Genomic DNA, 15,453 nt, shown 5'->3' on the forward strand with positions numbered 1-15,453 from the left:
GCAAATTGTGTCTTGATTTTGTTGTAATAACAACTCTCTAAACTTATTACTTAAAAAAAAAAGTTTAGAAAGCGAGCGCAGCGAGCACGTTCAGCTTACTTTGATTTCTCCAACTTTAATATTTACAAACATTTTCAAATTTCACTATTTTTGAAGACAGTAAAAATTCTCTCATTAATAAATAATTTCGCTTCTCAGAGAAATTTACGGGTAATTTTGAACAGAACTTAAAACTGCTCGCTGCACTCGCATTCTGAATGTTTCTTTTTAGTTAATTTAGTGTCAAATCATTTACAGATGAACAGTCAGCAAGGTTATTTATTTTTTATCATAATAACTCTCGAGATCTTCCTGTGAAGGTAAAATACTTTGAAAAAATTAACCACTAAAATGCGAGCGCAGCGAGCGTGTTCGTTCAGGTCTTCCAACTTTAGTAATCACAATAATTGTTTTTTAAGTTGTTGTTGAATTAAATATTTTCATAACACCTGAACATGCTCGCTTCGCTCGCCTTCTAAGTGTCCTTTGTTACAGTTTAGTCTCATAGAAGTTATTAAAAAAGAATTTTTGTAAATTTTGTCTAGATTTTGTTGTAATAATAAATCTCTAGAGTTATTACTTAAAAAAAACAAACTATTAGAATGCGAGCGCAGCGAGCACGTTCAGGTTGCGTTGGTTTCTCCGACCGTAATATTTACAAACATTTTCAAGATTAATTTTTTTGACAGTAAAAATTCTTTCATTAATAATAATTGCGCTTCCTCGGGTAATCGACGGGTAATTTTGAATAGCACCTAAATGTGTTCGCTGCACTCGCATTCTGAATGTTTTTTTTTTTTTAGTTAATTTAGTGATATAAAAACATTTACAGATAAACGGTCAACAAAGTTATATATTTTTTATCATAGTAACTCTGAAGATCTCCCTCTGAAGGTAAATTACCTTGAACAAATCGACCTCTAAAATGCGAGCGCAGCGAGCACATTCGTTTAGGGCATCCAACTTTAGCAATCAGAATTGTTTTTGAGATTGACTTTTTTGTAGACGATGAACATCTAGACAGCAGTGAATTATTTTTAATAACACCTGGATATGCTCGCTTCGCTCGCCTTCTAAGCATCCTTTTCACAGTTAAGTCTCATAGGAGTTATTAAGGAAGAATTTAAGCAAATTTTGTCTAGATTTTGTTGTAATAATAAATCTCTAGACTTATTACTTAAAAAGAAAACAAAATTTTAGAATGCGAGCGCAGCGAGCACGTTCGGGTTGCTTTGATTTCTCTGACTTTAGTAATTACAATTTCACTTTTTTTGTAGACAGTAAAAAATTCTCTCATTAATAATAATTTCACTTCCTAGGAAAATCGAAGGCAAGCACTTATATGTGCTCGCTGCACTCGCATTTTGAATGTTTTTTTTTTTTTTAGTTAATTCAGTGTCATAAAAACATTTACAGACGAACAGTCAGCAAGGTTATTTATTTTTTATCATAATAACGAAATGCGAGTGCAGCGAGCACGTTCAGGACATTTTAGTCCCACAAATATTAGTGGTCATAAACCATCTTTAAAGTCACATTTTCAGATAACAACGATTGTTCTTAATATTTTAGCTTCTCAGGGACACCAATTAATATTTTTTTAAATTACACCTAAACGTGCTCGCTGCGCTCGCATTCTTATTATTGTTTTTTAAATTAATGCGATCTCACGATCGAATCTGACCTGACCTGACCTGACCTGACAAGCCTCAGGTCATCATTTGAGTTTTAATTAGTACCAAAGTTATGACCTGAATTTTTAAGACAGTTGTATTGTATATCTATAATATATCCGTCTACATATTATCAAAGAAATTTTGATAATTTTCAACAACAACTAAATTGTTCTGAAATTCTGCAGTTCATTTCTATAGCACCGATTTAAAATTAGCAGATGTCAATTCCTGAAGCGTGTCATTAGCCGATGAGTCAACTAATGGAACTGTGTATAGCTCCACAGACAACAATATTTCACAAAACACTTAAAATGGAAATCGTTATTACATTACATAGACACCAGGGAGAACTTTAAATCTTGGAAAATTCAAACCTTGGATAAAAAGCTTACACTAAAGACAAATAAACTACGAACACGTAATAAGCAAGTACACAGCTTAAGGGAATATCGCGTTTAAAAAAAGTTGAGAATTTTCCACACACAACTTTTAAAAACACTCGGAACTAAATAAGGCAAATATTGACGCAACAACCGGAAGCCGGATACTCATGCTTTAATCCCCCCAATAAACGCACACTTTTTCCAGAATTTCGCGTCTCGCAATTTCCACCGACCCCGCATCAAATTTCTCCCATCGCATCCAATGACAGAAAATCTCTAAGACGCCAAACTTACCTTGCTATCGGCAATATTTAGGTCAGCATTTCTCCAAGGGAGACACACCCTCTATTATCGACTATCAACGACTACAACCAACTAGTAAAAAAATCGGCGGCGGCGGCGTTCGCACAGTGACACCATGGTACACATCCACACTGGGTCCGGTGGTCCGGCGCGTCGCGCGCTCCCGAATTAGCGGCGAATTTTCCCGGAGGATTAGCGGCAAAACCGGGACAGCGAAATCGGCTGAATTCGGCGCGGCGGTTCGGCGGCGGTTGGCAAAAGCATAACTGAATCGCCGATCAAAGCTCACATCGGTCGGTTTGCAATTAATTCGCCAGTCCTGCTGTACGTTGTTAGATTCCGGGGACTCGAAACGGACTAAATTCATTCATTGACTACACTTGCGCGCAGGCGCTTTTCCTGCTGGCGCACGTACGGTGGGAATAAGCGCGGATGGAGGGGCGGTTTTGGGGTGAGAGCAGGGGCGTAGATGGGCGCGGGGTGGCAGGTGCCGGGACTTGGAGGAATTGGGGTTTTTCGCGTTGAGATGAAATTCTGCTGTTATTACGAGTCGTATTTCTGGATGTTGATGTCAGGAAGGCTGACATTTTGCAACAGACCGGAAGTTCTTTTATTACGTGATAGATCTGGCTAGAATTTCTAACAAAACCTAATACTGGTGCGACTGGTGTAATTATAGTTGGATAAAGAGATTTTCACTGTGGTGACAGCTAAAGTCACCTTCTCGTGGATCTGGGTGTTCTCATTGTTTCGGGGCAAAAAATTGAAATTAATTTACGTAACAATGTTAAACTAGAAATTTGAATTTTTTCAATTCAATTCAAGTAATTTTACTACAGAAACGCAACGTTTCTTAAATTTAAAAAATCAGAAGACATTTAATTTGTTATTGCGTTTTGATTTTTCATTTTGTCGGTTTTGATTACACTTTTCCCATTTTTTTATTCTTAAGATCCTAGAAATCGCAGAAACTGCCAATTTTTAATTTTAAGCTAAGGAAGTATGGTAATAGAGTTCATCGAATCAATGGTTACTTTCATGTTTTTTCTAAAGTTTTACGATCCCTAACATACGAAAAAATTTCCGTTTGTATGTCGCCTGTCTGTGTCGATTGTTATCATATTTGACACATAATCTCTGAAACTACCGGACCAATAATGTGATGACATGAACTTAAATCTTGTTTCATAGTAAATCTAATTTAAATTTTATAAAATAACATACTCCTGTACTTGCGGTTTATGAATCCGCCTTGATTTTTACCCTAAGCGTGCAGATTTTTGCAAAAAATCTGAATTAAGTACATACGAATTTTTCATCTTATAATAAAGAGTGACCGAAAATATTCCATCCTAAATCGTAAAATATTGACAGCCTTATTTAAGTCTGAAAAATTAAGAATAAACAGTTGTCATAACCTTTTTTTTTTTTTTCTTACACTGTGGTTAATGCTATCTATATTTTTTAACTTATAGAGGTTATCATAAAAATAAAATTATTCAAAATCAAATTTTATAATTTTCGTAGCAGCTGGATTCGTTCGATTGTACTTTAGGGGCGAGGGAAGTTCTGTCTGAAAGAACTTAAGCCATTTTTTTTTTCTACATACTATGTACATTGAGGTTCCACTTCATTGACACTACAAGAACGTTTATTTACCTAAAATACAGAGTGCTTCAGCTAAAATTCCGTGCTCTAATATCTTGGGAACGAATAGACGAACAGAGATATTAAAATTCTGTAAACACCTTTGTTTTCAGCTTAAAAAGGGGAAGCTTAATTTAGCGCATTGCAAATATGACGCTTACAAGAACAAACCTATTTTTTTTATTGCAACGTATTTTTTAACCGATTCTTATACCGCTAAATCTTCTTCAAACTAAAAACAATGGCATTTACAGAATATGTCCTCGAAATATGTGTCTGAAGAGTTTTAGCAAAGAAATGTTAAAACACCTTTTTGGTATATTTAGCTTTGTTAAAGAATTTCTTGAAAATTGGAACAATCTGGCAACCTCGCATCAAAATTTTAAGAATTAAATATGTGTACTTATTAATTAAATTATTAAAATTTTTGGAAATATTCAGTTTGAACGTCAAATTTTTTTCAAATTCTGAAATTTCCCACGTTTCAATTGGAGATTATGGAAAAGTAGTGGCGAAATTCTAATTAACTAATTTCCAAAGTTGGTGGAAAAACGAGACGACCAAATTTTTGGTGGAAACGGTCCGACGAATTATGGGGGAGTACTTGCTAAGGTAAGACTAATTTTGGCAAATGACATACTAAGAAAATAGAGGGTGGGTGGGCGGGGCTAGGATTTGCTACGGTAAGACTGGTTTTGGCAAATGACATACCCTCTAAGAAAATAGAGGGTGGGTGGGCGGGGTTAGAATTTGATAAGATAAGACAAACTTGGGAGAGACGACTTTGGACGGTGAAAAACTGGAAATGGTCACCGAATGGATGACAGCAGGAGTAATGAATAAAAAGGAAAGTGAAGAAAGACGATAACGTTGCCAAGAAGCCGGCGGAAGAGGGTTATGCCCTTTGCTAAAATCAGTCTTAACTTATCAAATAGTAGCCCCGCCCACCCACCCTCTATTTTCTTGGAAGGAGCTTTCATTGGCCAAAATCAGTCTTATTTTATCAAGTACTAGCCCCGCCCACCCTCCCTCTGTTTTCTTAGATATGTCATTTGCCAAAATTAGTCTTATCCTATCAAATACTACCCCGCCCACCCGCCCTCTATTTTCTTAGAGGATATTTCATTGGCCAAAATCAGTCTTATTTTATCAAGTATTAGCCCCGCCCATCCTCTCTCTGTGTTCTTAGAGGATATGTCATTTGCCAAAATTAGTCTTATCTTATCAAATACTAGCCCCGCCCACCTACCCTCTATTTTCTTAGAGGATATTTCATTGGCCAAAATCAGTCTTATTTTAACAAGTATTAGCCCCGCCCACCCTCACTCTATTTTCTCAGAGGATATGTCATTTGCCAAAATTTATCTTATCTTATCAAATACTAGCCCCGCCCACCCACCCTCTATTTTCTTAGAGGATATTTCATTGGCCAAAATCAGTCTTATCTTATCAAATACTAGCCCCGCCCACCCACCCTCTATTTTCTTAGAGGATATATCATTTGTCAAAATCAGTCTTATTTTATCAAGTACTAGCCCCGCCCACCGTCCCTCTATTTTCTTAGAGGATATGTAATTCGCCAAAATTAGTCTTATCTTAGCAAATGTTAGCCCACCCCCACCCACCCTCTATTTTCTTAGAGGATATTTCATTGGCCAAAATCAATCTTATTTTATCAAGTACTAGCCCTGCCCACCCTCCCTCTATGTTCTTAGAGGATATGTCATTTGCCAAAATTTATCTTATCTTATCAAATACTAGCCCCGCCCACCCACCCTCTATTTTCTTAGAGGATATTTCATTGGCCAAAATCAGTCTTAATTTATCTTATCTTATCAAATACTAGCCCCGCCCACCCATCCTCTATTTTCTTAGAGGATATGCCATTTGCCAAAATTAGTCTTATCTTATCAAATACTACCCCGCCCACCCACCCTCTATTTTCTTAGAGGATATTTCATTGGCCAAAATCAATCTTATTTTATCAAGTACTAGCCCCGCCCACCCACCCTCTATTTTCTTAGAGGATATTTCATTGGCCAAAATCAGTCGTATTTTATCAAGTACTAGCCCTGGCCACCTCTATTTTCTTAGAGGATATGTCATTTGCCAAAATTAGTCTTATCTTATCAAATACTAGTCCCGCCCACCCACCCTCTATTTTTTTAGAGGGTATGTCATTTACTAAAATCGGTCTTATCTTATCAAATACTATATATGAGTACTAAAAATTAAATATACCCGGTTTTTAATTAAAAAAATCTTGTCGTTGATTTATTCAAGTTCTTGTCCATGTTTAATATTTCTAAATTTTTTTTTTAGTGTTTTCCTTTCTTATTTGTACTTAAGTTACATTCTTTTGACGTTTTTAACCTTTTTCTATGTTTCCACTACAATTGTTGGCTAAAAGGTTCTACAACCTACTTGGATTTTTTCGTTTTATTCTTACATTTTCCTATAATGTCATCTAATAATATTGTGAATATTACTAAACTTAAAATACCTCCTTGTCATAGCCCTCCTTATACCGCGTGATCAGAAAAAACTGCACATGTTGGCAATCCTGGATTTTTAATTGAAACTGGTATCGATATGTTCTATAATTTCCGGTTGTCAGCTGTTAAGATTGACAGATTGTTGACATTTTTAATTTGCAAAACGTATCCAAAACATTTACATGTCTGTCACATAATTAGTTTCGTTATGCCAACATAAACTCAAGAAAAGTTCATATTTTTCTTTAAAAAATAAATACCAAGTGACTATAGTGGGATTTATAAACTTGCTGTTGACGTTGAAGTTCCCGTTGCAGTTGCTGTTCCCGCTGACGTTGCTTTAGAAAAAAAGTGGAGGATTTAAGTTAATTACTACAAAAATTTACTATTTTAGGCATGTTTTAAGTTTCTTACTGTCGAAATAAGTCTACACATACTAAAAATAAAAGCAAAATGTAGCCCCGCCCACCCACCCTATCTAAAATGTAATGATTTTTTTTATTCGTCGTGAGCCAAGAGGGCGGAGCTTAACTGCAAAATCCTTATTTCTCTACGAGAACTGAAAAACATGTTTTTGGGTATAGTGTTGTTCAAAGAATACTATGTACATTAAGAAAAAAATAAAGCCAAAGATTAGGCCCCACCCATACCCGCCCCGATCTCAATTCTCAATTGTGATAAATTTTTCATTCATTGTCAGATCGAGGGGCGGAGCCTAATTCCAAAATCCATATTTACTTATAAAAAATTTTCATTTTAAACGTGTTTTAAGTTTCTAAGAATAAAAAAATCATCACAAATGAGATGGGGTGGGTGGGTGGGGTTTATATTTTGCCTTTTTGTCTTAATATACAAAGTATTCTTTGAACAACACGGTACTCAAATAGTATATTATTAGCCAAGGTTGCAGAGCCAAGCATTCTAGACCGAGCGCAAATTAGAACCCGAGACGCGCAGCGTCGAGGGCTCTAAGTGCGAGGTCTAGAAGTGGCTTTGCAACCGTGGTTAATATACTATTTTTTTCACTAGTAGAAACCATAAGACAATAAACTGAAAAATAAACGTTCAATTTTTTGACGCAACATGATTTTGTTTTGATTTCTAATCAAACTTAATCTAAATCTTCAACACAAAGAAAACCGTTTATACTTGTTTTTTTGTTATCTTCTACCGTCTACCAACTACCATGCGTATACTCAAGTAATGTTTGTAGCACACATTTGTTCATTTTTTAAGAAATAATCACATCAAACATTGCGTACATAACCTCAATTTTTCTTTTTGAACCCGTGGTAGCAAAAGTTGAATTTGCTACCACTAAATGAGTCGACATTTGCATGCGTCCAGGCTGCTAGTGAAAAAAACCTGTTTTTAATTTCATGTAATGAAATAAGTATTTGCAGTTAAGCTCCGCCCCCTTAGTTCTCGTCGAATAAAAAAAAATCATTACAATTGAGAAAGGGCGGGTGGGCGGGCTAACATTTTTTTTTTGTTTTAATACATGCAGACTCCTTTTCACAACAAGAAACTGAAAACATCCTTAAAATGGAAAATTTGTATAAGGAAATATGGATTTTATAATTAGGCTCCGCCCCATAATTGCAAAATCGATATTTCCTTGCAAAAACGTAACATGTTTTGAGTTTCTTGTTGTGAAAAGATGGCTATGTGTATTCAGAAAAAAAAAGCCAAAATATAAGCCCCGCCCACCCGCCCTATCTCAATTTTGATGATTTTTTTATTCGTCGTGAGCCGACTTTTTATAATTTTGAAACAAGGTTGGTTACATTGACACCAGTAGGATTACAAACTTACTTTAGACTTGAAAAAACGAATAACTACTACCGGATTATCACCTGACGTAATGTAACCTGATCTGACTTGTCCTGACTTGACCTGTTCTGTCCATTCCTGACCTGACTTCTCTATTATACATCCTTAAAACAGTTGAATTTTGTAAAATTAATAGTAATTTCTAAAGTCAAAATTCATACCCACCAGAATAATAATTTGTTTGTTCTTTTTTTCCCCGTTAATATTCTTTACTACTTTGCCCTCAAAGTGTGTATATTGTTTGAGTCAATACTAGAAGTAATGACGGGGGTTCTGGCTCATTTTTCAGCGGGAAAATTTGAATTTGTACTTAGGCTCATCAAGTTCCGCTACGATCAGCTCACTTTGGCCGACCATGTCCACAGTGACCCGAAGTAAGCCGACCACTATATAACTACTATTAATGTATATAATATAATCTTTGAGAGTTTAAAAATATTTAAACAAAAAAAAAACATATAACAGTTCCGACTCGACTTTGATCTCTTTTGTCCTAATCTGAAGAGAAGTTGCGGGAGGTGTCACAGGTAGGACATAGATTAAGTGTACAAATACTTATTAAGTAACACTGAAATCCCTCTGTATGAAATAGCCCGATATTAACACCAGTTGTAAAAAATGACGAGACACACTTTATCTTGTATCTTGTGCGATATTGTATCCTCGAAAACTCTCCATTATTTCCCCGTATTACTTTCCCCTCCGCCACTGTCGTCCCGACTGAAACCTCCATACTCACCCCACGAGCTGGAAAAGGACCCACTGCCTCCCTGACACGTAACACAGCCAAGCGTGCCAGAGCAGATCTCCCCTTCGAACACGACAAGTGGGGTGATGTAGTAGTTTTCATTATTGCTGGAAGTAGTGCGATTATTCTTCACATACGTTACGAACCCATAAATCTTAATTTAAAGAAGTCCCAACCCGGTCTCACTTACTTTAAAAGCAAGTGTCGCGTTGTTACATCATAATTTTCCCAGTTGTCGACTCGTACCTAGAAGGGTTAGGAAAAACGCGACTGCATTTAAGCGCCATCTGGCGCTCGTCCTGGCCTCCTTCGCCCTTTTTGTATGCCAAAGTTCCTCTTCGAGAGTAATAAACCGGAGCTTTAAGTGCTGATCAACAGTTTTAGTGTTTTTGTCCACCTGGAGCATTGCTTGTGGCGTTTTTGTTGTCGGGCATTATATACAGGTGTTCGGGGTCCATCTTTGGTGAAACTTCCTGTATACTTTTTGCAAAACTGGCTCTAATTTAGTCCTCTGACGACTGACGCTCGACAATCGATAGGTGACGGAGGGTTTTACTTAAGAGGTTTAGAAATTGCCGGATGCGCAATAACCACTTTCCGGACAAGCAGCTGTCGAAGTCAGAATTGCTCACTTCCTGTAATCAGCTTTCCGCATTACCAACCTGTGATTTCAGCGGCGAATGATTTTGATGCGCAAAAGTCGATTTACGTGTGTCGGGGTAATCTGTAATTGAAATGAATGCAGTGTGTTGAATAATAATTAATTACGTATGGTAAACCGAATAATGCAATAATATAGTCGAACTGGATTGAACAGGAGAGGCGGGGTGGAACGACGCGCATATGTTTACTCACAGGATGTGAATTAATTAAATTAAATTAATTACTACATGTATGTATTTATATCTACAACTGTACGGAAGCGCCGACGGGAAATTGTGAAAGTGTTTGTGGAGATGTTTCAAAAATAATTATTTGTTGTTGTTAATTCGTTGATACATATGATTCTAGTGTGTACAATGTTACAATGTTGAATGTAGTACTATAGTCGTGTTCTTAATTAACTGCGTAATAAAAGGTATCTGAGATGTAGGCAACCAGTAATTCAAATTTTAATAAAAGCATTGTTTTATAAGCGTCACTTTTGATAATTTTTCCATCACTCACATATATATACCGGGTGTCTGGAAAATGGAGGCTTAACATTTCAGTACGTTATGTATTGATATGTTGTCAATTGTTGTTTATTATAAAATATGCTTTTTTTATTTATTTATCATATAGAAATATCATAATTAATTATTATAATATTGTATAAAAAAATTAAAGTACAATGTGACCTGACCGACACCGACACCGACACCGAAACCGAGCTCGTATTTCGAACTCTACATAATAATATTCCGGCACGCGTTGTATACGTGTTCTACATTACGACAAGAAGAGTTAAAACTCCAAAAATCTTTATGATGTAATTTACAAAAAAAACGCAATTTTATAAAAGTAAAATTGGCAACACTGCATGCACCTAATGCGTGAATACCTCGAGATTACTTTCTGATTTCTTAGTAACAATGGTGACTAAAATCCACCTTTTTTATTTTTTTTTAGGACAATAACCATTACAACCAATGTCATTAATCGTTAAAAATTAAGACATTTATAAATTATAAACAATCCAATTTTTTTGTAAACGTTGGTCATCAGTACTTGCTAAGATAAAACTGATTTTGGCAAATGGCATATCTTATAAGAAAAAGGAGGGTGGGTGGGCGGGGCTAGTGCCTGCTAGGATAAGACTGATTTTGGCAAATGAAATCCCTTTAAAGAAGTAGAGGGTGGGTGGGTGGGGCTATTACCTACTAAAATAAGATCGATTTTGGCAAATGACATATTCTCTAAGGAAAGAGAGGGTGGGTGCGGTTAGTATCTACTAAGATAAGAGTGACTTTGGCAAATGATATACCTTCCAAGAAAAGAAAGGGTGGGTGGGTGGGGCCAATACTTGCTAAGATAAAACCGATTTTGGCAAATGAGATACCCTCTAAAAAAAGAGAGGGCGGGTGGGCGGGGTTAGTACGTGCTAAGATAAGACTGATTTTAGCAAAGGACAAATCCTCAAAGAAATGTAATTACGTTATTATAAGAAAAGATACTAGAGGCTCCAAAGTACTTTCAAATTCTTTCCAAGCACGAATACCTAGAACCTCAAGGTTGTTTTAAATTTTTCAAAACAAAAACACGGGAGTCCCAATATCAACTCAAAAACAGGTCAGTTCAGAATTTTCCAAAACTAGAACACCAAAGTCCCCAAAATTCTTTTAAATAATTTAGAAAAAAATCTCCAAACTGATATATCAGAAAATTGAAAAATTAAAAATTAAAAACCGACAAATTTCGTTTTAAATATATACCTAATGATAATTTTTAAAATTTATCACTTTTTCAGTTTCACGATTTTAGAATTTTTCAATTTTTCAATTACTTATTTTTTTGTATTTTCATTTATTGGACTTTTGAATTTTTCGATTTTTAATTTTCCAGTTTTGCAGTTATTCAGTTTTTAATTTCTTCAAATTTTCCATTTGCAATTTTTTGAGTTTTTAAGTTTAAATTTTTCAGTTTTTCTACTTTCCAACTTTTGGATGTTTCAGTTTTTAGATTTGCTGTTGCACGAGTTCTCAATTTTTCTGTTTTTCAATGTTCTGATTTTATAATTTTTCGTTTTTTCAATTTTTGATTTGCAGTTTTTTTTTATTTTAAATATGCAATAAATTAATAATTTTCAAAATTTTCCACTTTTTCATTTATTCGATTGTTCAATATTTCAGTGTTCCGATTTTATAATTTTTTATTTATTCAATTTTTCGATTTGCAATTTTTCTGTTTTTCATTTTATTCTTGTTTCTTCAGTTTTACGAGATGCAACACTTCCGAGTTTTTATTTTTAAATTATTCAGTTTTTCGTTTTCCGAATTTTGGTTTTCAATTTTCAGATTTTGCAATTTTTGGATTTGCAATTTTTCGGTTTTCAATTTTACAACTTTTTTGATTTTTGGTTTTTCAATTTCAGTTCCTCGCTTTTTCAGTTTTTCCCCTCTTTAATTTTTCATTTGCAAATTTTCTGATTTTCGTTTTGAATATGAAATAATAATTATAATAAAAAAAAACACTTTCAACATAACGATTTTAGAATTTTTCAATTATTGGATTTTAAAACTTTTCCATTTATTCGATTTTTCAATTTTTCGACCTGTCAATGTTACAGCTTTTCGACAGATTGAAACCTCAATAATTCGAAAAATGGAAAAACTGGAAAATCGAAAAATTTATAAACTGAAAAATATAAAATCCAAAAAGTCGAAAAACTGCAATGTCAAAAAAACGAGAATTCTAAAAATCTAACATTCATAAAATTAAAGTATCAAAAATTTGAAGAAAAATTAAAAAAAATACGAACCTCAATTACGGAACAAGTGATAAATTAAATAGTCGGAAAATACATTAAAGAATCGAAAAATTGAAAAATCCCAAAACTGAGCTCCTAAAATAGTACACCATGGGGACCCAAACACTGCGGTACTGAAGACTTTTTCAAATTCGTAAAAACGCAAATCACTAAAAGTTTAAAAGATTTTTTCAAGTTCATCTAGCAACAAAACACTGGATTCTTTGAAATTTATATGAAAAAAAGGCACCCGAAGACCAAAAATTAACTGCGAACATTTTAAACGTATAGGATTTTGAAAACTTTGACAATTTGTCTTTTTTCTTATAAGATATCTCGTTTACCAAAATCACTCTTATCTTAGCAGGTGCTAGCCCCACCCACCCGCCCTCTCGTTTTTTGGAAGATATCTCATTTGCCAAAATTCATTTTTCAATTACTTATTATTTTTTTGTATTTTCATTTATTGGACTTCTCAATTTTTCGATTTTTAATTTTCCAGTTTTTCAGTTATTCAGTTTTTAATTTCTTCAAATTTTCGATTTGCAATTTTTTGAGTTTTTAAGTTTAAATTTTTCAATTTTTCAACTTTCCAACTTTTGGATGTTTCAATTTTTAGATTTGCTGTTGCACGAGTTTTCAATTTTTCGGTTTTTCAATGTTCTGATTTTATAATTTTTCGTTTTTTCCGTTTTTGATTTGCAGTTTTTTTTTAATTTTCATTTTAAATATGGAATAAATTAATAATTTTTAAAATTTTTCATTTTTTCGTTTATTCGACTTTTCTATTTTTCAGTGTTCCGATTTTATAATTTTTTGTTTATTCAATTTTTCGATTTGCAATTTTTCTGTTTTTCATTTTATTCTTGTTTCTTCAGTTTTACGAGATGCAACACTTCCGAGTTTTTATTTTTAAATTTTTCAGTTTTTCGTTTTCCCAATTTTGGTTTTCAATTTTCAGATTTTGTAATTTTTTGATTTGCAATTTCACGAGTTTTAAATTTTTCGTTTTTTTTGTTTTCTTAATTTTTTCAATTTTTCGGTTTTCAATTTTTCAACTTTTAGCTTTTTGATTTTTAGTTTTTCAATTTCAGGTTTTTCAGTTCCTCGATTTTTCAGTTTTTCCCTTCTTCACTTATTCGATTTTTTAATTTTTCGACCTGTCAATGTTGCAGCTTTTCGACAGATTGAAACCTCAATAATTCGAAAAATAGAAAAACTGGAAAATCGAAAAACTCGAAAAACTGCAATGTCAAAAAAACGAGAATTCTAAAAATCTAACATTTAAGAAATTAAAGTATCAAAAATTTGAAGAAAAATTTAAAAAATCCGAACCTCAATTACGGAACAATTGATAAATTAAATAATCGAAAAATACATTGAAGAATCGAAAAATTGAAAAATCCCAAAACTGAGCTCCCAAAAATTAAAAAAAAAGTAAATCACCAAAATAAATTTTTCAACTTTTAGATTCTTTGATTTTTAGTTTTTCAATTTCATATTTTTCAGTTCCTCGATTTTTCAGTTTTTCCCTTCTTCACTTATTCGATTTTTCAATTTTTCGACCTGTCAATGTTGCAGCTTTTCGACAGATTGAAACCTCAATAATTCGAAAAATGAAAAAACTAAAAAGTCGAAAAACTGCAATGCCAAAAAAACGAGAATTCTAAAAATCTAACATTTAAGAAATTAAAGTATCAAAAATTTGAAGAAAAATTTAAAAAATCCGAACCTCATTTACGGAACAGTTGATAAATTAAATAATCGAAAAATACATTGAAGAATCGAAAAACTGAAAAATCCCAAAACTGAGCTCCCAAAATAGTACACCATGGGGACCCAAACATTGCGGTACTCAAGACTTTTTCAAATTCGTAAAAAGTAAACCACTAAAAGCTCAAAAGATTTTTTCAAGTTCATCTAGCAACAAAACACTGGATTCCTTGAAATTTATTTGAAAATAAAGCACCCGAGGACCTAAAATTAACTCCGAACATTTTAAACGTATAGAATTTTGAAAACTTTGACAATTTTTCTTTTTTCTTGTAAGATATCTTAATTGCCAAAATCACCCTTATCTTAGCAGGTACTAACCCCACCCACCCGCCCTCTCTTTTCTTAGAAAATATCTCATTTGCCAAAATCACTCTAATCTTAGCAGGTACTAGCCCCGCCCACCCGCCCTCTCTTTTCTTAAAAGATATTTTCCAATTTTGGTTTTCAATTTTCAGATTTTGCAATTTATGGATTTGCAATTTCACGAGTTTTAAATTTCTCGTTTTTTTGTTTTCTTAATTTTTTCAATTTTCGATTTGCAATTTTTCGGTTTTCAATTTTTCAACTTTTCGATTTTTTGATTTTTGGTTTTTCAATTTCAGGTTTTACATTTCCTCGATTTTTCAGTTTTTCCCCTCCTTAATTTTTATTTTCAAATTTTCTAATTTTCATTTTAAATATGAAATAATAATTATAATTAAAAAAAAAACACTTTCAACATTACGATTTGAGAATTTTTCAATTATTGGATTTTAAAACTTTTTCATTTATCGATTTTTCAATTTTTCGACCTGTCAATGTTCCAGCTTTTCGATAGATTGAAACCTCAATAATTCTAAAAATGGAAAAACTGGAAAATCGAAAAATTTGTAAACTGAAAAATGTAAAATCCAAAATGTCGAAAAAGTGCAATGTCAAAAAACGAGAATTGTAAAAATCTAACATTTAAAGATTTAAAGAATAAAAAATTTGAAGAAAAATTAAAAAAATCCGAACCTCAATTACGGAACAATTGATAAATTAAATAATCGAAAAATTGAAAAATCCCAAAACTGAGCTCCCAAAATAGTACACCATGGGGACCCAAACACTGCGGTACTGAAGA

At 33.5% G+C, this 15,453-nt stretch overlaps 1 protein-coding gene across 9 annotated transcripts in view; it reads right to left on the reverse strand.

The window, feature by feature from the left end:
• LOC135139483 (kazrin) overlaps nt 1-9,206 on the reverse strand; it is a 243,212-nt gene extending 234,006 nt beyond the window's left edge. For 7 of the 9 annotated variants that reach the window (XM_064069733.1, XM_064069734.1, XM_064069736.1 and 4 more), the window contains exon 1: nt 2,393-2,742. The gene's annotated coding sequence lies outside the window, so the exon portion shown is untranslated. Of the gene's footprint in view, nt 1-2,392; nt 2,743-9,115 lie in introns of those variants that run through there. The other 2 variants (XM_064069731.1, XM_064069732.1) reach the window with 1 other exon arrangement.
• Between the last annotated feature and the right edge of the window lie 6,247 nt (nt 9,207-15,453).

The sequence above is a fragment of the Zophobas morio genome, unplaced genomic scaffold, assembly GCF_036711695.1.
Source record: "Zophobas morio isolate AGI-343-1 ecotype UQ-CSIRO unplaced genomic scaffold, CSIRO_AGI_Zmor_V1 ptg000031l, whole genome shotgun sequence".
NCBI classification, from domain to species: Eukaryota; Metazoa; Arthropoda; class Insecta; order Coleoptera; family Tenebrionidae; genus Zophobas; species Zophobas morio.